A 23,712-nucleotide genomic window follows, 5' to 3' on the forward strand; every position below is an offset into this window, starting at 1 on the left:
TCTAAGATGACAGTTCCCTTGATCATACTCACTTTATAAACATAATGTTTCGTGCCAGTTTCACTGTCATAGCTTCCTCAAAGGAATCATGGGCACTGTAGTTTGTTGAAGCTGTTAAGGATTTTCTCTTACAGCATGCATGCACAGAGACTCCTCAGAACTGCAATTCCCAGGGAATGGCTATTAAACCAATCAAAGGTTAGGCTATGTAGATAACCCCCAATTTAGGGCTGGTTCACACAGGAGTTATACTTCAGATTAAAGATGCAGCTTTTCCAATCATGACAGATTTGCAAGGTTCACATTCCTACCTTCCAATCCACTGTTTTCCATTCACACTGAAGGGAAGAATCAATCACGCAGCTTCCTAATGACCTCGCCCTCTTAAGGTCAAAATTTCACTTCTTCTGATCACCTTGGCAACCAAACATGCTCAGTTTGTTCCAGAGTAAGTTTCATTTAAAAAAACCACCCTAAGTGCGATTATTTGTATTTTCAGAATCCAGTAGAAATACAAATATTTGTTTGAACAGTGTTATGCTTTTTTGCACAAGTTAGAGGGGAAAGAAAAATAAAGCACCATTTGCAGCAGGCTTGCAGAATGGGAGCCAGCAGAAAACGACATGAACAAAGGGAGAAGAAGGGAGTGGGCATGGAGAGGGGAACGATCGACACACCCACCTAAAAGCATCGGAGCAAAGCATCTGCAAGCCCTAGAGATATGAAGCGGAGACTTTTTCCCTTCCCTTTTCAGATTAGAATTGGATTGGTTTGATATGGGAAAACTGTGTGATAGCTGCTGATTGCCTGCAATGTCATGTGGACCATGCAAATTAAACGGGAATGCAAGTCGCACCAATCTCACAGTAAGTCACCATGTGAACGAGCCCTTACTTTTGCAAGTATTGGTCCAGCTGGGAGAACCAGAGTCAAAAGAATAGCCAGCTCTATGTTTGCATTTTGAAAGTCAGGCACCGTCAGTCCCTAAAATCATTGCTTTTGCCCATAAAAATCTGACATCCAAAAGAGTTGTTCACAGTTATTTCTGACATGAAACTGCTTTCATTAAGCTTTCAAATACAGGCTTTATTAAGATGGCTTGAGGTTCAAGCCAGTTTTAACTAACAGGACTTGCAAGAACTTGCCCCTGCTCTCAAATGCAGCCTAGCAGATGGTGGTGGCATGATGCCAGAACACTGTTGTGCACAGCTAAGCATGCTTTTAAACCAGAATAAGCATTATTTCATTTAAACAACAGGTATGATAAAATCAAATTTAGAAAGGCATAAAGGGCAAGTTATGAATTTTCCTTAAATTCTGAAGTAACATGGTCTATTAAATGAGGTTATTAGTGAGACTTCATTTATTAACTTCCTGCAGTGATTACTATACACCATGGCATAAATTAGGGCTGGATGCATCCTTCATGTAAGATTTAAGTCAATTTTGTTGTAAGTCATTTACTTTGTCTTTAAGAGAGAAAAGACAATTTATGCTAGATGAGAATATCTCTGTTGGAAGTCAAAAAGAAAGATAGCTATTGGTTTAGACTGCAGAATATGTTCTACATCATCAGCTGGAATGAAAGAACTGCTTTTTTCCAGCTAAAGATGTTGACACCAGAATCACGCAATGACATTTCAAGGCATTGCTAAGAACTTAGTAATTTCAGTATCACATCCTGTTATGAGCTAAAAGTATAACAACTAAAGGATGCTTAAGAGTAAATCTGTTGGACCTGGTGGGCACAGAGATGAGTTTATTTTCTCTTTAAAGATACGAAAGGTATTCTGTTGACAGTGTGAGAGCAAGGTTTGGGCTCTGTAAAACAAGCTTATGGAAAGTCATGCTGAGATCTGAAATTCATTAAGTGCCAGCAACAATCGCTAGCAATTTATACTAAAATGAAATGTGCCAAGAAATGTATATAGGATATGTACCTCCCAGATAACATACACTCAGGTTGGTGAGTGAGAAATATCTTCAGTGGAAATTATTCTGAATCTCATAGGGACAGTCTATATAGCAAAAGCACTGGTAGGACCCAGTGAACAGTGGGAGCAATCAGTGCTATAGGACTGTTGAATTTAACTGGGCGAGGATTTGATCAGTGCCTGGATGGGAGAACACTGGGAGCCCCATGTAAGGCACTCTGAGGGCCTTTCAAAGGATGAACCAAATGTAAGTAAAATTGACTTTGAAGACAGCAAAGTGTAACTGAATAGCTATTCCCTAGTGACCATTACATGCAACCAATGATGATGGACCTCAAGACTAGGGATGGGGGAGAAATTCAATTTGGGTCACATTTTAAGGTGACTCTACCTAATTTGTACTGTTGAAAACATTATGTGACCTGAAATGCAGCCATCCATCAAAATTCACTGTTCTCCAAATTTTGCAATGTAGTTCTCCAACCAAAAGAGTGTACAAAAATGTGTATATTTGAGTAAAGTGTGCATAAAAATGCATATATTAGTAAAACAAAAACCATACAAAATGTTTATAGAGGCAAAACCACATACAAAAATGTGTATGTTAGAATGTGTACTTAAATGCTGATGAATTTTCATGACGGCTTTAAAAAAATCAACTGTGAGAAAATGTGAACTGCACTTCAGACTAGAAAAATGAGAAACAGAGAAACCAAAAATGACAGATTCACTCATCCCTACTCAACTTTTCCAGCCAAAGAGCTGCATTCGCTTGTGGGTAACCTTCTGCGAGCTGTATGTCAACCATGGGCATGGCCAAAGCCAAAAGTGGATGGGACAAAGGCCACAGACCCCAATTCCCACACATTCATTCATCCACAAATACACATCCCATTCACACAAATCCATCTACACATATATTCCCCATTCATCCATCCATTCACACACTTATTCCATCACTCCCTTTTCTCTCTCTGCCACACTATTTTCCCTTTCTTCCTTCCCCTCCTCTTCATCATCCACCCAATCTGTTTCTCACAACCTCTCTCACAACAAGCACACTTTCCTTCCTCTCCCTGTCCTCCCGCTGCTCTCTCTTACACACATCCCCCTTCTTCTAACACTGTTGCTCTTTTAAGAAATATTTAACATGTCTTTTTAGGAATCCTAAAGATGCTGCTGATTGGTCTTAATGGCCATCATTGGCACAGAGTAGAGGGAAGGACACACTCAATGTGATTATGCCACCACATGTAATGAGTGTTCGCAATCTTTTCAGCAGTGCAGGGATGGAAGTAGCTGAGGCATGGATATGGTATCACCTAGACAAGCTCTCTACTCTAGCTGTAAAATGAAGTGTATGTGACCCTAAAGTGTTTCTGCAGAGTCTTGTTGAGAGTGGTAGTTTCACCATGCCTCCCAGCTCTCTCACAATGCCATGCAAATCCTAGAGAAATAGCTCATCTTAGCTTTGAAGTGGTAACATTTCCCAACCCTATAGTCCACCTGCATACTTTCTTAACAAATCTATCCCCAACTCCCCTAATGTAAAAACCCATTGTTTTTCCTCACCTCAATATCAACAATAGGAGTTTCAAGAGGGCACAAACTGGGATAATTAATCAAAATTAATTAATTAATTGACAATTATAAAATGCAAAATATCCAAATAGGAACTGGAAATGATTGGAGTATAGACATATTCATAATTACTCTGGGATATCTAGGAGATAGCTTGTGTCCAACCCAATGGACACACTATCTTCCAGCAACCAAAAAAACTGATTTAGCAATACTTAGGAATCTCATTATAGCCCACATGGCAACAGGGGAATCCCCCAAATTGCCTTTAAAATACAATACATCATGTACCGACAGTATATCCATACAACACAGACATTTCATAAATTTGTTAGAATGAACTGCCCACATATTCAACAGCTAGAAGACTTTGAGTCAGTTTCAGTTTGGTTGCAAACATGAATAATTGAAATGAAAACGCATGTCCAGTGTTATTTTTAATACTGCTCATGCTGTGAAAATATTTTAGTGGTGTGTGTGTGGCCACAAAATAGTGCAAAGTACAGCTTTGGTCCAGCTCTGATTTATCCATGTGTGAGAATATGCTCTACAAACACTATTGATGTATGTGCAACCTTCTCACCTGTACAGGATAGGGTTGCCAGGTTCAGGGCCTGAGACTGATCCTGTATCTTTAGGAGAAGAGAAAGTCAGCCAAGTGCAGGTGTTCTTGCAACCCTGTAATGAGAAAAACCACAAGGTGGAATTTTCCCTTCCCCCTGCATAACTTTTAAAGATACAGAAGACCTCTTGGTTGCCAGACTTGGTCTCCAAGAGGTCTTCTGTATCTTTAAAAGTTGTGCAGGGGGAAGGGAGAATTCCACCTTGTGGTTTTTCCCATTACTGTGTTGCAAGAACACCTGCACTTGGCTGCTTTTCTCTTCTCCTAAAGACACAGGATCAGTCTCAGGCCCTGAACCTGGCAACCCTAGTACAGGAGGACTGGTCCAATTGTTTGAGCTACAATCTGGACCAGATGGCAGAAACAGAAACATAGCAGTCCCTACTGTACCATCAATTCCTCATGGGAAAGAGCAAATACTAAGCAACCTTTTGACCCCATCTGCACTATACATTTAAAGCAGATCCATACCACTTTAAATAGCCCCCCAAAATTGTGGGTAGTTTGTTAAGGGAGTTGTTAGGAGACCTCTATTCCCCTCATAGAGCTACAATTCCTCTGGGAAGAGGGATTGACTGTTAAACCACTCTAGGAACTGTAGCTCTGTGAGGGGACTAGGGTCTCCTAACAACTCTTAACACCCTTAACAAACTACAGTTCCCATGATTCTTTGGGGGAAGCCATGGCAGTTTAAAGTTTATGATACCATTTTAAAATACTGTATGGTGCAGATGAGGCCTCATTCTCTCACAACAAAAAATCTGTCAGTCCTACATTCAAAAGATGGTTGCTTCATGTGCAAGAGGATGACTCCATAACCAGTTGTGCAGTTAAGTAATTTAAGACTTTGGACTTAACAGTATTCCCCTTTCTTTAGATGGTAATGTGTAGAGGGGGCCCCTCCTGCTCATTCTGCTGAGTGGAGCCTTGGACAACTGCCCCAAAGTTCTGCCCTGGCAATACCAATGTTAGCACAATTAAGGTATGAAGCAGCCTTTACATGGTAACTTATGAGTAAAGAAGCCATTTATTAATTTGTTTTGGCCAGGCTTTAGCTGAGTTCTGGCTCCTTTTGGACTATGAAACCATGCTAGAAATTCTGCTTATAGAGTTTCCACTGAAACAGGCAAAATAAAGTTGGCACTCTGACCCCCCAGAATCCTGAGAGAATAAGAAGTATTGCTCTCTTATCTCTTCCTTGGCAAATAGCCTGTCAGAATATGAGTCTCGGGAGAGATTGCTCCAGCATGCCTTGAGGTCAAAATGACAACCTAGACTGGTTCCAGCAAGGCAGGCAGTGTTGCTTCCTCCCCATTGGCTCCAAAACATGGGAAAAGGACTTGAACTCATGCATCTCACAAACACTGGACCTTCCATATGGGGAGAGGTTCACTGAGAGGGGAGCAAAAACATTTGGCTTGGAGCCTGATCACTTAAATTCCCTTGGCTTCTCTATTTGCAGAGTGAGAGACTTCTGTTCTCACAGCCAGAGTCATGTGTCTAATAGTGCCTGTATGGGATCCTGCCACTCCCAATGGGCCTCAACACTATTACAGCTGGCAGGCACAATGCATATACAAGATATTACCCTATTGCAAGTTCTGGCATGGAGTATGCCAGACATAACTGTGTTGCAGCAGGAGTCATCTTGCAGATTGGGGTTAACCAAGAAGCCAAACCATGAAGTCATCGATGTAAGACTTCGTCTATACATGCAGCAGAAGATGGAAATGAGGTGGAAGAATGCTGAGGTGGTAAAATGGGTGGTACCAGTTCAGACTACGTGTGGAAGGGGATACTATTTTTGAAAGATTCCCCACATTAATAAAATAAAATCTGCAGATAGAAAATTAGCATAAGTTCTCTACCTGTTGTGCTGGTTTTCCATTTGCACTGCTGGCACCTTCTTCTATAGGAGCATGTTAAAAATATGTTCCCTTCCCCCCCTAACTTTCAGTCTGAAGTGGTGCAATCTATTCAAACACTTCAGCATTTTACTGTCTCATTCTGCTTGCAGATGTTGGCCAGGCCTAAAATCAAGGTTCTTTGGTTCTTCATACTGACTTTGGGTCTCAGGATTCCTGTGTCTCTAGATGCCATAAGCACAATGCAGGCCCACTATAGGAGTGAGGAGAGCATCAGTTAGCATGCTGTAGGCAACCTCATGTCTTTTTTTTATCATTAATTTTTATTCAAATTTTCAAAAACAAAACAAAACAAAACAAAAATAATTAAACAATAAAATAAAATGTTGACTTCCGATTTGTCGCAGATCAGTTATAGGTCTATAATATATAACAAACCTGTCTCTTAAATTATATTACAAAATCACTTTCCTCCAGTAGTTATCTTAATTAATCATGAAATCTCATAAACATTACTTTATTCTTTCCACAAAAAGTCAAAGAGAGGTTTCAATTCCTTGAGAAATATATCTATCAATTTTTCTCCAAATAAACATGTCGATTAATCCATCTCATCAGATCTGTTAGGTCCAATAATTTCAATAGCCATTCTTCCATTATCAATGTTAATTCCATCTTCCATCTTCAATAATCCTGTTGTCCAGTAATTTCAGTAGCCATTCTTCCATTATCAATATCCCATAATAATCTTGCTGTCATAGCCATAGTCATATAATAAGAGTCTGATGGGAATTTCCTTTATCAGAAATATTTCCTTGCCATCAATTCTGAATGTGTTGCTGAAATATTGTTGTAAAGTCATATCTCTGTTCTTCTTTTTTACGAAATGCACTGGCACATCTCTTGAGAGTTTTTCCATTGTCACATATCTGTAATTAATTCCATAGATTTTTTTCTATGTCAAGCTCCATCACATCATTCCAGTCCAGAAATTTATCCAAGACATTGATAGCTTTATCTCTAATATCTTCATTAATTTCTTCAGAGACAACGTTGAATTCCAAACAGTAAATTTTATCTCTAATATCCATAAACTCCAAGTCTTTTTCCAGTTCCACATTTGTTCCAATCTCCAGGGCTTGCATTTTCCCTTTAATTTTTCTTTTTTCATCTTCTAATGCTTGTCCAGTTGTATCTCTGATCTCATCAACCTCCTCTCTCACAAGATCCCCTATTTCTTTAAGCTCCTGCTTCATTTTGCCAAATTCAATTTTCATCTCCTGTCTACCCTGTCTCAGGGTTTGTTTTGTTATCTCAATCTCATCCATTATTTTCTGAAGCATAGTTACTTCCAGGATCTCAGCCACTTTCTTGATTGCCATTCTTAAAACCACGAAGAAAAAAAAACCCACTTCTTATTCCAGCAACAATTGGGTTAATATTCCAAGCCTGATGACATCACAGTGTAGACAGCACAGCCTGCCTTATCTCTTATATGTTCAGGAATGCAAAACAAATTTAGTTCACAGCATCGAAACAGTTAGTGGCATCGTGAACAAGCAGATTTGTCAAAATGAAATAGACCAAAAAAAATAGTCCCAGACATATAATACTCCAAAAGTTCATAAATCAGATTTATTTATTTTTTTTCTCCTTGGAATAGAAATCCCTCATCCGTTTGTATCTTTAAAATGCACAAATTCCAGGCCAGCTTTTTGCAATAATAACAAAGATAAGCTTTTTCAATTTCTTTCCTCCTTAATTTCGTGAATGAAAGAGAAGAGTTATAACTCACCCAGGGATTCTTTATAGCTGATTCATTGACAAATCTCTTTTTGCTGAAACAATTTAAACCAGATGATAAAAATAGAAAGAAGGATGCTTGCCTGTTAAAATCCGTTTTCCTTTGAAGAAAAGATAAACGTGTCGCTTAATCAGTTAGAGCTTGTTTGGAAGTCCGTCCGGCACTGCTGGCTGAACCTTCTCTCATAAACTAATGAAATCCAGTCCTCCCAACAAACACAGGCTTTTGTGGTTAATCTCTACGTTTCTCCCTGCCCGGGAGAAAGTCTTTACCAGTAAAAAAAAAACGTTCTGACTGATTTTAAAACTGAAAAAGCTTCCTCTGAGACGAGAGCTCATCTCAAAGGCAGGCACAGACGAAGTCACCCTTCCCGGAAGTGCCGGCAACCTCATGTCTTATAACTGTTCTGAGTTCATGCTGCAACTCTTTGGGCCAGTGGCTGTTGGAAGCACTTGGTGAGAAAGTGACGAATAAAAACCTTTCCTCAACCCTCTTGCTGCTGTTGCTTCTTCACAGGTTCATGGCAGTGGCTACAGGAAAAACAACCCCCCATCCAAATAGGTTACTACTAGCCTCATGCTCAGCAGCCAGATGTTTTCGGTCTCTGTAAAGGTTGAGTTTCCTTGCCCAGGTTGGTGTCCATCCTTCATGGGTCTTAGCTCTACTCCTTTCAGCAGCAGTAGGCACAAAAGGAAGCAATTGATCTATGATGTTAAATGGATAGCAAAATGCCAGCAATACACAAATATTGGCTCCGAACAGGCATAGGCAGCAATTGCTAAGAAGAGAGTCACTTATAACAGTGGCATTTCCCACATTAACTTTTTCTGGCCAGAACCCAGAAATATAGGGGAAGCTATTAAGGAGATCTGGACTGCAACAATCTTATTCAGCACAGTATTGTTCAAAGTCTTCCAGAATCACTTACCATATGCTTCAGTTTCACCTCCCTATGCTACTATTTACAAGCCAAAGTACCATTTATGCTGCTTAGAGAGCAATACCTGTACTGCTCTCTATTGGCTGTTCAGCAGTAGGAAGCATCTCCTATATTATACAGCCATGAGAGTGGCTGTATACTATAGTCAGCATAGATTTTTCACATTCCGCAATGTTAAATTGAAAACACCCGCCATGCCATTGTAATCCTTCTCATAAGCTCATTTCAAAACGAAACCTTACAAAACTTGTAGTCCTGAACTCAGAAACGCTCTCTAAACAACCCTCTAAATTTTCATGGCGATACACAAAATAGTCAGAGAGAATCGAGAGTTCAAAGTGTAAAAAGAAAGAGAAACAAACATACTGCTTTTGGACTTTTTTTCTGTCATTCTCATAATCTGTTGAAATTCATTAAAAATCAGCCATGTTCACAGAGCACCTGGAAGCCTGTTACTGATCTTGCCCCATACTCTGACCTTCATCTTCTGCAGTTTAAAAGTTTAAAAAATGCCTGGCTGATTTTTAATTAATTTAATAAATTTTGGCTTGAACTCAATGATAATGTAGGGCATGCTCGGTAAGAACCAACTGTCAGTGTTCTAAAAGCTAGCCTCACAGCTGCTGGACTTGCCTAATCAGGGGGCCACACCCACACCAGACCTTTATTTCACTTTAGACAGTCATGGTTTCTCTCGAAGAATCCTGTGAAGTTTGTGAAGGGTGCTGAGAGGAGACTCCTATTCCCCTGACAGAGCTCCAATGTCCAGACTGGTTTGTCAGCACTCTGATTGAAGCTCTGTGAGTGGAACATGACATCTCTTAGCAACTCTCAGCACCCTTCACTAACTACACTTGACAGGATTCTTTGGGAGAAGCCAAAACTGCCTAAAGTGAAATAACAGTCTGGTATGGATGTGGCCAGAGACAGCTTTAAATTTGGGTGGGAGGCTACATGTGCCTGGTGTAGAATAAAAAGGTGGGGGAAACCCTGAAAAATAATGATACTGTTCACAATGTTTTCCTTTTAGAAAGAAAAGGGGCTCCCCCTCTGCCCAGTGCCCACCCACCCAATCTCCTCCTCTCCCCTTCCTGCCCTCCTCCTCCCCCCCACCCCTCCCCCAGGTCAGAGCCACCTATCTTAAGCATGATTGCACAGGAGTAAATCCCACTGAACTCAAAAAGCATGCAAATGATCAAACCTGCCCTCCCTCCCTCCTCCCTCCTATCCCCTCCCTCTTGCCTCTTCCCTTTCCCTTCCTTCACTCCTCTCTTCCCCTCCCCATCTGCTTCCAATCCCCACCTCCTCCTCTCTCCCCTCCCCTCTGCCCTCCGCCCTACCCCTAAAGCTCCCCCATGGTCAGTTTTACCTATCCTAGCACTACAACCTGGGAGACTAGGGTTCAAATCCCCACACAGCCATGAAGCTCATTGGATGACCTTGGGCCAGTCACTGCCTCTCAGCCTCAGAGGCAGGCAATGGTAAACCACCTCTGAATACCGCTTACCATGAAAACCATATTCATAGGGTCACCATAAGTCGGAACCGACTTGAACGCAGTACATTTCATTTTCAAGCATGATTGCAAAGGAGTAAATCCCACTGAACTCAATAAGTATGCAAATGATCAAACCTGTCCTCCCCACCTCCTCCCTCCCATCACCTCCCTTTTGCCCCTTTCCTCCCTCTTCCTTCACCCCTCCTTTCCCCTCCCCTTTCAATCCCCTCCTTCCTCCTCCCCCTCCTTCTGCTCCCCTCTCCCCCTTCCTTCCCTCTACTCTCCCCTCCCTCTCCTCCTTCCCCATGGTCAGTTTTACCTAACCTAGCCATGATTGCACAAGAGTAAATCCCATTGAACTCAATAAGCATGCAAATGATCAGACCTGCCTTTCCCCTCCTTCCCCTCTCCTCTCCCTTCCTCTTCCCTTCTTCCTCTCCTCCCCTCTTCCTTCTTCTCCCCTGCTCACTCCAGGCTTCCCTCCCCATGGTCAGTTTTACCTATCCTAAGCATGATTGCATGGGAGTAAATCCCATGCAACTCAATAAACATGCAAATTATCAAACCTACCCTCCTCCTCCCCCTCCTGCCTGCTTCCATCTCCCTCCTCCCCTCCCCCTTCCCTGTGGTCAGTTTTACCTATCCTAAGCATGATTGCATGGGAGTAAATCCCACACAACTCAATAAACATGCAAATTATCAAACCTATCCTCCTCCCCCTCCTGCCTGCTTCCATCTCCCTCCTCCCCTCCCCCTCCCCTGTGGTCAGTTTCACCTATCCTAAGCATGATTGCAGGGGAGTAAATCCCACCGAACTCAATAAGCATGCAAATGATCAATCCATTCTCAGCAAACTTGCACAGGATCCCATTTCTTACCTGCCGGACTAAAAAGCAAGGATATCACTAATAGGCAAAAAACCTTGCAGTTTAAGAACATACCTATAGCCAACAGAGATTTCTATCAAACTTTAAAAAGCAGGGAAATTGCACAGCTATAGTGAATGCATCAGGGGAGCAGGAGACCCAACCTCCTATCTGAGATATTGTCTTGCCTTACAAATTTGTCGAAATGCAAAGACAATTTGGGTTGATCTTTCACAGTCCAATCCACTTCCTGTGTAGCTTGGAAGAATTTGGTAACATGTGCCAGAGGCAGGCAATGGTAAACCCCCTCTGAATACCGCTTACCGTGAAAACCCTATTCATAGGGTCGCCATATGTCGGAATCGACTTGAAGGCAGGACATTTCCATTTTCCAGGCTAAAATGTCATTTGTTTGCTTGCTTGAACATTTATATTCTGCCTTTCTATGATGAAATTGTACTCTAATGACTTGGATGAGGAGGTGCAGGGAATAATCAAATCTGAAGATGATATGAAATTGGGAGAGACGGCTAATACCCTGGAAGATAGAAACAAAATGGACAAAATATAACAATGGCACCAATTCCCTAGGGAGGTGGTGGGCTCTCCAACATGAGGCCTTCAAGAGGCAGCTGGACAGCCACCTGTGGGGTATATTTTAATTTGGATTCCTGCATTGGGCAGGGGGTTGGACTTGATGGCCTTATGGACCTTTTCCCACTCTACTATTCTATGATTTTATCCTTCCTGACCTGGAAGATGTTTCTCTGATTCTCCTGGAGGCACAGTCAGCCCATGTATTTCAGCTCATACCCCTCAAGCTAGGAACAATGATTCATTTTGTCTGTAAAGACTCTAAGGATTAACTAGATAGTTCCAGTGACTGCAGCAAATTCTGAATGAATTAGATTTATGGTGCCCTGAGGTCTTTCCTTCACTTGGTGGCAGGCTTTGACAGAAACCGCTCAGAGAGCTTTGGCTATGGGTTGGTAAATAAATAAATAAATAAATACACATCAGATTATAATGCTATGTGATTAAATTATAATGCTATGTGATTAAATTTGTATGTTACTCAAGGAGAGCTTCCTACAATACTCTTGTATGGCAGGTCTTCAGGCCAGCCCCACAACAAAGGCCAGTCACAAGGATTTTGGTTGCTCCCTGAGATGAAATATTAAAATGGTGTATTTTCCCCACATTAGGGGTTGGATTCAATGTAGTGCTAAGGCAAACATTCCATATAACATACTTCCCCTCTCCTCCCTCACCACACCCTCCCTAAATCTATTCTGGAAGAAGCTCCCCCAATCCTCCAGAGCAGATTTGGGAATGGTGCAGGGCACACACGGGGGGAAAGGAAAGGGAAGTCCCATTGTGTTAGCAGTAATCCTTGCATTAGCACTATTATTTAATTGAATACCATCCCAGATCACAAAGCTCTAGATCGCAAAGAACTCACAATGAATTCTCAACAATCTTCATGCAAATTTTGTTGCATCTAGTTTACGTCTGATTAGACCTCCTTCACATGTACTTGCCATAGTGGGCATCCTTACATCATTCTTTCCTTTTCCACCTCAAGGCCAGCTAGACATGGAGTGGGACATCTGTGATTAGGATCCCTTGAGGATCATTAACAAAAATAGTAGCTTGTGGTGACCTAGAACTGTGACTGTGGCACTGGAAGAAGGGGCTGGGTGGGTTAACTCTTTCTGCATTATTTCTTTCCAATTAATATTTCCCTTGAAGCTGCTATTTGCTCTGTAAGAGCAAGCGTACAGATATCATATGGACACCGGTATGACAAGAGCCTAATTATGGACCTCTCATGTCTCCTGGGTTATGGTGGTTGTGTTTTCTCAGCTATTCTTCACACCAATTCTAGTCCTGCTGCCAGAAGTTTCCTCACCAGCCCTGCTTATCTATCAGCTACATATTCCATGGTCTTTCACTAGACACAAGGCATGAAGCCCGCCAGCCTACCTGCTTGCCAGCCTGCCTGCTTGCCTGCCTGCCTGCCTGCCTTCCCTGCTCTTCCAGAGAATAAAGCGTTTATTGGCTGCCATATCAAAAGGGCTACCTATCCTTTGCTAAGTGCCACTCCAGTAGGGTCAGCCCTACCATTAGGCACAGTGAGGCAGCCAATTTGCGGTGTCATGAAAGGGCAGCAAACTGTTTATGTCGTTATAATTTAACTGCCAGGGAGGGGGACAGACGCTTGTGGGATTTTCTGCCTCAGGTGACAAAATAACTTGACCACCTTTGGGCATTATTCACCTTGACTTGAAGGGGAGTGCTATTTGTGATCCACCTCAGGCAAAAGTGTCTTGAGCCAACACCACCCCATGTAGCACCTTGGCTTACATGGTAGAGAAAGCCAGCCCTGTTCCCACACTCTCTGAGGCAATATTTAATCCATATAATCCTCATTGTAAAGACTCAGGGCTGGTCTTTTGTCCTCGCCTCTGTAATTCCCAATCAGTCTGAGTTCTAGGGGAGAAGGGCAGAGGACAGGGGTCCCTGGGATATGGGCATCTTTTCTCAAATGGGAGCTGTTGCTTTGCTTCAAATAGACATCACATGGAGATGGCATACACAGCAATGTAAAGCGCAAGCCACAAATCAAAATGACATCACTGAAGCAATGGTGTGTGTGTGTGTGTGTGTGTGTTTATCCAGCCAGCATATGCAACAAAAACAAGTCCCTTTGGAATCTGTTCCTGTGTTGTGCTCTTTTCCTTGGAGGACCACGTGTTATATGACCCCATTAAATAAACTTTGCATTTTTCTAGCCCATTCCCCAGGACATAGGCATAGCACTCTGATCATGCCTCACTCACTTCTTGTTTGTTCTAGGGACAGCTAATTTGTCAAAGAAGCTGCATTTTATACAAAGTTTTGTTTTCTGAGTTGGTCACACATTGCTTGTTATTTTTGTGTAGCTATGGAGGAGGCAGAATGAACTCTGATCCTTTTTCCACAGCCAAGGACAAGCAAAGGCAGGAGGTTCCCAAGGATTTGAGTATCTGGACAGTAGGGATGAAGGAGAAATTCGGTTTTAGTTCAGATCTTAATGCAGACCTGTGTAATTCACACTTTCTGAAACAATATGCAAACAAAAGCACATATATGCTGTGAAACTCATACTTCTTCAAATGTTGTGATGCAGTTCTCCGACCAAATGATGTGTACAAAAATTTGTATATTATGCATAAAATACATGTTAGAGAAAATAACATGTAACATGCATTATATTAGGGGAAATGTATAAGGTTAAATTGTATATAAAGATATTTATGTTAAGAGAAATCTGCACTAGAATGCTGATGAATTTTCATGAGGACTTTTTTTTTAATTGCAAATTGATGTAGAAATGTGGAGAACTGAAATTGACTTTGGAAAAATGAGAGAGTGAGAGAAACCAAAACTGACACATTGAACCACCCCTACTGACAGCCATTGGGGGACTAGCCTAACAAGGTTCTGGGAAGACCTGACCTCCCTGATTTGTTTCATTGTTATCTCTTCTTGATGCTTAAAACCTTTTCATCAAATGCCCTTGAAATCCAGCATTGCTAGTCCATTTTCACCATCCTTGCCTCATCCTGTCTGATGTTTTGGTCAGCTATGCTAAGGGTGCACTGGCTAGGTTCTTCTAATGATGTCAATAGGACAATTTTGAGTGTGTAGCTATTGGGTTCAGTTGGCTTTTCAGGTGAGGCAACTATATATTATTTTGGGGAGGTGGAGAGGTGGGGGGAAGGTTGGCTATTATTCAGAGCAACCAAAGGAACAACATGCTCCATACTGGCATGACAGGACACCATGTCCCTTGTAACAAGCAACAGTAAGGGAAAGATGTGTGTCTTAGTCTCTAAGGTGCCCCAGCCTATTTCATTTTCTTGATGCTATAGGCTACGGGCCAGTTCATATACTATAATGTGTGTGGTGAAGCAATCAACCTGTGTGATGTGGGCAATGGGCATACACCCAGACATCCACACTGGTAATGTCTTACTTTTCTGTGATCCTTCCCTGTCCTTTTTGAGGGGAAAGGTATGTGGGAATTGGGTGTGTGCATTTACTTTTGCATATCATGTTACATTGTAAGCATGGAGGCGGCATGTATGTGGACCCATTGCCCCACTGTATGTACAATATTTCCAGATCAAGGATTGTGTGAATCTACTCTAAGAAGGAATCAAACATTTTAAAGCAGGAGAATACACTAATCACAGTAGCAGCTTGGAGCCTCATCCTCAGCTATGTCTCTAGCTTGGTTCTGTCCCCCACTCAGTACTACTGCACCCAGAGCTTCATTCAGGGCTACCCCAAGTTCCCCTCAAAACCTGAAATACTGAAACACAAGTGAAAGAAAACACTTCCACTATTTTACTCTTGGACAACCAACAGGTGGCACTGTGAGGCTTTCCCGTGCAGTTTCAAATTCAATTCAACTCAAAGAAGGTTAGCCTGATTTCATCTCTTGCAGTAAAAGTCCTGTGTGGTACCTTAAAGAGTGACAGACTTATTATGGTATAATCTTTCATGGACACGAGTACATCTGATGAAATGGACTCTGGGCCACAAAAGCTTATGCCATAATAAATCTGTTCATCTTTAAGATGTCACAACTCAGAGCATATTGACTTGACAAAGTGCTGTTGTCAAAGTTAAAAAGACATCCTTTTCAACATCATCAACAAGATCTATAAGATGGAACAGACACTACCTGACAATCACGGGTGGGCAGAATTCAGGCTTGCAGGATCTATTGCAGGATTTATTTTTTACTATAATCCTGAGGTCCACTAACTGGAACCTGGTGCAAAACAGTGGCTCAGTCAAGCAGATACACACTAAGAATTAAGGACCAGGGTGCCTCTGAACTCGTGCTCAACCCAAGATTTGTGATCAGTACCAGAACCAAGCTCTCAAGCCCTTTCATACAAAAATCCACTCCTGTTTTTTCCCCAAAGCAACCTAATTGAGGGTGAAAGCAGAAACATTGAGGTTATATTATATTCAGTCTTTATTGATTTGTGAAGAGGTTGTATGACAGTGAGCATCCTGATTTACTTGCACAGAGGTTATACATCTTCCCATCAGTTAGGGATGCTGGAGAATTCTGACAGAAACAGAAGTGGGAATTGCCAATATTCTCTTATTCTACCATGTCCGGAATGGAAATCAATCTAGCAAATACGATCAGATTCACCGATGTTGTTTCTAGTCTGCAAATGATACGTAACTGATGATGTTTTTTCTCCATTTGCATTGTGTTTTCCTTGCATTGAATGATCTTAAATAACATAATTATTTACTAAACTAATTACCTAAAATTGTACCACAGCAGCCAGCAAGATGAATTACATAGTTTTTGTTGAAAGTTGAACACCAGTGGAACAGTGCTGTATGTGATGAACATGGATCAGAATAAAAATTATTTATTTATTTCCTGCCCTTTCTCCCAGGGCAGGAGCCCAAGGCAGTGACTGATTTCTTACATCAGTCATTATCCCACACCTTTTAGTGCATTTCCCTAACAGCAAAAAGTCATTTTTAAATATTATGTATGTATTTATTTATTACATTTATATCCCACCTTTCCTCCAGGAGGCTCGAGGTTGCATATATGGTTCTCATCTCTGCTTTATTCTCACAACAGCCTTGTGAGGTAGGTTAGGCTGAGATATAGTGAAGGTCACCCAGCTTCATGGCCGAGTTGGGATTTGAACCATTATTCCACATTGGAGTGGATTTGTCATGCCAGAGCACTTTAATCCACTTTAATTGCACAAACCTAAATTTCTATTTATGCAACTGAATCCCTCCCACAAAATAGTAACAGTCTGAAGGCGACCTTAGACAATACAGGACAGAGGTCACCTTCAGACTGTCACTATCCTGGCTCCCAACCAAAGAAGCAGACTCAGGACTCGAAGATTTGGTTTTCTGAAGCTTTATTCCAGTAGTCAGTACAGGAACACAGCATCACACTCTAGGCTTGAATCAGGATACAAAAACTGGAGCACTAACAGGATACAAAAACAATAACAGCCTAGATATATCTCAGGAACAAACTAGGCAAGGTGGAGGCAGCAAGCTTCACTATCTTTTAGCAATGGGCTTGGTTTCTGCAGTAATCGGAGTTGCCATTGGATTAATTATTATTTCTGGTATTCTCTATCTTTGTAGAGAGAATGTTGAAGTAGTAACTTTCCACGCCTGGTTTCCAAATCATTCTTCTTCTTTTCAGATTCTTTTTTTTAATTCACTTCAAAATCATCAATAGTGTGAGTGATACTTTTATTGATCTATTTTCTATGTGAGCTCTTCAAATGTGTATTACCTTTCACTGATGTCACAGCGAGGAAAGCTCAAGGATTCCCCCACCCCATGAAAGCTTACCTTTACAGTTGAAGCATCCAAGGAGCAGGGTGGCCAGCAAAAAATAACTCATTTTTTTTACACTATTTCTCAAAAGCCGCGGGAGACAGGGCCATACAAGAGCTTCCGTCTCCTCATGACTAGTCCATTATGTCTAAAGATATCTTGCAAAGGACCTGGGAAGAACCCGCAGGCGTAAGCCTGGCTGAGGAAATTGCCGTGGCTGAGAGCAAGAATACAATTTGTGTAACACCCGTACTGGGCAACAGTTGAACACAGCTACTATCAGATACTCTTGATGAGAGTGCACAGTGGCTTACTGATCAAATGCAGTCTCCCCCTATTGGTCTAACGGCCTTGTCGCCAGAACCCACGCTGATGGACTTGGGGGGCGGAAAGGTTTCTATTAATGAAGAACAAAACAGTCCCCTACCGGAGTCATATAGCCAACTTGCTCAAGGAGATTCCTCTGGGTTGGGGCTTACTCTGAAAGGCTGGATGTTCCTGTTGGCATCGGAACTGGACAGGATGAAAACCTTCCTAAGTGAATGTAATCAGCTATTAACATGCCTAGTTGAACAACAAAAACAAAAACCCACTGTGTCTGTCGCCTGCTGAGTTGACATCTATCCAAAAGGTTATTGTGTCAGATTCCCCATCACAATCTGTAACTAACCCCCCGAAAGCCAAGCCTTCTCGTAAACGCAGAACTGCAATAAATGCCAAAAAGAGTAAAAACTAAAAAGTGCAAAAACCAGCGCGGGGAAATAAGATGAAGTTTAAGAGACTCTTTGAATTGATGGATAAAAAACCTTCAGTGAGTGGTGAGAAAACAAGATGTGTGTCTTCAAAGCAACCCAGCGTGGAAGGGTCATCCCACTTGCTAGTGGATGATACTAACTTGTGCCCCCTTCCATCTGCCGAGGACTTGACCAGAAATAATTTTGCCAGAGTGCCGGATAGTTATATCCCTATGCAGGACCCTTGGCAAGATGCACTCTGGAGGGGACAAGAAACCCAGGATAGGGTGACATCGGACCCGGTACAACATTGGAATCTGGTCCTGAATCAGCGTAAGCTGGTATTTGCAAACTACCACAAACCCTGGGGTGCTATATCAGCAGTCAAACGGAAGCGCCACTTTGTTAAAACAGTACAGCCTGCTCTCCCATTAGTCATTTCGATAAAAGATATCGACCAGGTGGAATACCTATATTTCAATGGCAGAAGAGCTCGTGCGGTGGTTACTTTTCTCACACAGAATGTTGCCAACCAAATTATTCATAATAAGGAGGCCTTGCTGTGTGCGGGATTAGTCACATTAAGATTCTTCGAAAATAGGATGCAGCCAACAGACCTAATGCCCCGACCCTGCTCACGACATAACATCTCTCAGGGAGTGGCCCAGCCAAACTGTGGTCTTCTGATTGACTTGGATTCACTGATAACCCACGATAAGAGAGGAACCCCTGTGCCGAAGGCTCATAAGGGCTGGGAGGAGTTACAGCCACAGGATAAGTGCCAAAGTGTGGATGGGGACATCGTCCCCTTGGTTGAAGAGGAAATAACACCCCTACAATCCTTTGGAGCTCTCCCCTTTGCAGAGCAGAAAGCGATACTAAATAGACTGGACTGTCTAACCCAGCGACTTGCTGATATACAAGCGCGAGCCAGCAGCATCGAAGTATCACCTCCGCTTAGAACCTGTGAAGAAAGGGCAGGAGGCGAGGCCCATTTGGCACCCCATGAAAGACTCCCAACACCAATATCAGCTGCAAGCTACAGGGCAATCAAGGAGGCTACCGCTCCCCTCGACTTACGGTATAGCCCAAAGTATATGGATGAGGACAAGAGGGGAATTATTGAACATACTCTGGATACTAAGGCTCCTGTCTGTCAGAACATCATACACACTGTCGTGGTGAGAGAGGGAGCAACAACTCCCAGTGGTACCCAAGAAAGGGTTCACCAGGGCCCTGGCTTACCCGCGTTCCCTCGGCTGCCTTTACACTCCTCAGCTAATGGCTGTGTATGGCCCTCGGAAGTAGCGGATGTAATATTCCCAGAATGACAATTTACAATCCTCTCATGGAACATAATGGGCTGGGATAGTAAACTTAGGGAGGACGACCTGAATTCCTTTTTTAAAGGTTTAAAGATCATATGCTTTCAGGAAACATGGATACCTCATGATAAAATATTGAGCCTTAGCGGCTTCCAAGCCTTTTCTACCCCAGCAGTGAAACTTAAACCTAAAGGACGGGCTAGTGGTGGTCTCAGCATTCTTATTTCTGTTGACTTGCCGGTCGAGATACATACACTAAATACGAACTGTACTCAGTGGATTCAGGGTCTGAGACTAGAAGGGATGGTCATGGGATCTCTTATCATTTTAAATGTCTATTTTCCCCCAGTCATCGCAAAGAGGGTTGAGGTGGGAAGCGTATGGGACCAACTATAGGAATATATAACCTTATTGGAGTCCCAGTTCCCAGGCTCTAGACTGATTATATGTGGTGATTTTAACGCCAGAATGGGGGGCTTGGGGCTGGTGGAGGGTCTTACTTCGAATCATGGACCCGATATCACTGCTTCCCCCCTTGTTAGGGTCTCCCAGGACTTTGTCCAACAAACAAGGTAGAAGATTAGGAGACCTTACACAACAACATCAACTGGAATGTCTGCACGGCTCCTCGGTTGACGTGACCAAAGGAGCGTTCACATATTCTACTAATAGAGGAGCCAGTGTGATTGACTTTCTATGTGAGCTCTTCAAATGTGTATTCCCTTTCACTGATGTCACTGAGGTGTTGATTGTAACTGGCAGATGGAAAGCAGCAGGGGGGAATGAGGTATTGATTGTAAGCAACAGGGGGAAAGACACTGACTTGATTTTCTGCCTTAATCTATCTGCAGTGCACTTGGAAAGGAATGTAAACAGGCAATCATTACAGAGTTCAGAATAAAGATCAATACCAGTGGAGATTATAATACTGATAATTGTCTACAAAGCAAAAAAAAATATCGGAGATCAGAAAAATGAAAATACGTCAGAGGAAAAAGGAATCAGATCATTAACTACCACCAGGGGGCCACACTTAAAAATGAAACATAAAAAAGTAGAGGATTCCATCCCTACTACCTTTAATAGGCTGCCTATTTGCTACCGGGCCAAGTTCAAGGTTCTAGTTTTGGTGTACAAAGCCCTATACAGCTCAGGACCAGGATACCTGAAAGACCGTCTTACCCCTTATATACCCAGTCGATCACTTCGCTCTGCAGGTGAGGGCCTCCTGCAGATACCATCTTATCAGGAGGTTCGTTCTGCACAATAGAGGAAATGGACCTTTAGTGTGGCAGTACCTACCCTGTGGAATTCCCTCCCTTTGAATATTAGGCAGGCACCATCTCTGCTATCTTTTCGGTGCCTTTTGAAGACTTTCCTCTTTCAACAAGCCTTTTAGGTTAAGACCTATCCCAGTCTGCGTCTGTGTTAGAATTGCTTAATATGTTTTTAATAATGTTTTTAACCCTTTTTTAAAGTTGTTTTTTTAAAAATGTTTTTAACGCTGTTTTCTTTTAATGTATTTTAAGATCTGTTTTTATGATGTTTTAAAGTGTTTTTAGTACTTTGTTTGCCGCCCTGGGCTCCTGCTGGGAGGAAGGGCGGGATACAAATTAAATAATAAGTAAATAAATAATATCAGGGGTGAGTGGGAACTGGTATTCTACAGGTTAATTGTGGTTGTTTCTAGCGTTCTCATCAAGCAGGTGTTTCTTCTGGAAGCAGAGAACATTTGCTATAACTGAAGCTGGCCTTTTCCACAGCTGCTCTGACCTTGAAGGGATTGCCATTGTCTTTTTCTGAACTTGTCTTATCACGCTGGCTTGGGTTATTATCATCTGTTTGTTGGTGACTAGGTCTGGGCTACGTGCCAATGAAGACTCTTCACTGGCTGATTCAGGCAAAGGGGCTTTTCTGGGCTTTTCTCAGTAATCCTCTTAGCAGGCCCAGAGGCACATCTTCCATGTCTTCTTCATTCCTTTCATCATACTGGCAACCCCCTCCCCAACATCTGTACCCCACTCTTCATCCTTTCAATCTTGCCAAAAGTTCTCCTTGGAGCTCCTAACAGTCATTGTTTTGAGGGAGGGATTTCAAGCACATGCCAGAAATGTAGGTTTCTATAATTAAAATGCATTAAAGTGCTCTATCACCATGAAGTAACAAATTCACCTTTTCTAAAAACAACAACAGGCTTCTGCGGTTTGGAAAGTGATGGGGAAGTGCACTGAAAACTGTGGAATTAACAAATGATTAAGAGGAAGTTATATAATCACTGCACATACAAATCAGGATGAATGCAGGATGAATGCTTGTTGTTTAACTTCCCTGCAAACAACCAGAACAAATTCTCTGTAACAACCAGACATAGTCTGTCTAACCTCCTTGTAAGCTTTGTGCAAGCAAATCTGGACAGGATGAATGGCCCAGAAAATTCTTCAGGCCTTCTCTTTAGCGTCCACATCAACATTGAGCATGAGGTCTACCTCTCCCCATGAGCCTCAGCACCACAAAACGGGAAACTGGGATAAGAACACATCTATGAACCAAAGGAGATATAACTGGGTCATAATCAAGTCCTTCCTGTATTGGTAACCTATGGTGTGATTAAGGGTAAGATACTCCCAAAGGTTAGGTCTTTCAGTCATTCAACATACTGAATCCTTCTGCTTCTCAAATGAGAATGTCAGCTCAGATGGGAGGTGGGAATTCTGTCTGAGTTAGCAATGTCTCTTATGGGATGCATTTTATTTACTCAAATGTAGGTCAGGGAACTCTTCTGTCAGGGTAGGAGCATGAACTTTCACACTGGAGGTTACAAAGGCTTAAGTAGGCCTTTTTTTGGGAATCACAGCAAATTTCTGCTCCAGGCATATCTGAGGTCTTCCATGTTTCACAGTGCAGGAAATTCTGGTCCAGGATCCACCCAATCACCCCTCCCTAATATTAACATGGTTGTACCAGAAGGACTCACTGTGTGTCAATGAGCCCCTCAAGTTGTTTCCAGTCTGCTTCATCTTTGCTTCTTGCCTTCCTAGTTCTTCCCCTGCTCCTCTCCCAATCCCTCTAGCCTCTTTGAAATTTGGTTCTCATGTGACACATATGTTATTTAATTTTTTTAACTGGGATTTTTCATAAACAAAGAAAACAAAAGCAGCAAGTACAAAGAACAAAAAAGAGAGGACATCAATAAAATATATGTATAGAATTCTATCCCATGGGTATATAATCAGAAGCAATCTATGTTGCATTTCATTCATGCATTCCAAATTTCCAGGCAACCACTGAAGAAAGTTACACAGAAGAGCGTAGAAGTATGACTTGGGTTTCTACTGGCATGTGCAAAGTGGGGATTCCATCATCTCATCTGCTGGGCAATCCATGATCCCCCCCATGACCTGGCGATCATCTCACCATGATGTTACAGCAGAAGAGAGAAAACCAGAAATACTTTTGCTTTTCCCTTTCCTGTGTGACATATGAATTGGCTATCTGCACTTGTACCTCACCACCTGCTAGCTTTTCTTAGTTGACTAGTCCTACCAAAATCCCTTCCATCCTCTTGGTGCCTCCCACATCTTCTACAGCAACCTCCTTTTCACCACTGTCTCAACATTGCACTACCAAGCTTGTCTTCTCCCCAGTGACTGTACGTTTTCAGCCTCGATTACAAAGATACTTATTCCCAGTGTACATCAAAAAGAGACTTGTGTCTGGTCTACTGTACCAGTTTGCTTAACATTTCTACATCCCAGCTAACTTGCATCCTCCAAGAAGATTGGTATAAGGGCTTATCCCCCAAAAGCCAGCAAACAGAATATCTCAGACAAAGCAAGGCAGGAAACACCTGGATTATCCAAAACTAGCAAACCTTCTCCAGACACAGGATGTAATCCCTAAATAGTGAGTTTCCTGCCTTCCCATGGAAGTAGGAGAAGGAAGCCCAGCATCTGAGAGGTCAGAGCACAGCATTAATGAAAGGGAACAACACAAACATCATTATGGTAAGTGGAAGTCAGCACAAAATAGGATAGATCTGCCATTATATGAAAATCATGAATTTATCTAAACTCATACCTTTGGCTCCCTACCATTTGGGATTAACATAGTCAGAATCCCTTTCACTTAGCATACTAGCAGAAGA

The sequence above is a fragment of the Rhineura floridana genome, chromosome 3 (assembly GCF_030035675.1).
Source record: "Rhineura floridana isolate rRhiFlo1 chromosome 3, rRhiFlo1.hap2, whole genome shotgun sequence".
Taxonomy (NCBI): Eukaryota; Metazoa; Chordata; class Lepidosauria; order Squamata; family Rhineuridae; genus Rhineura; species Rhineura floridana.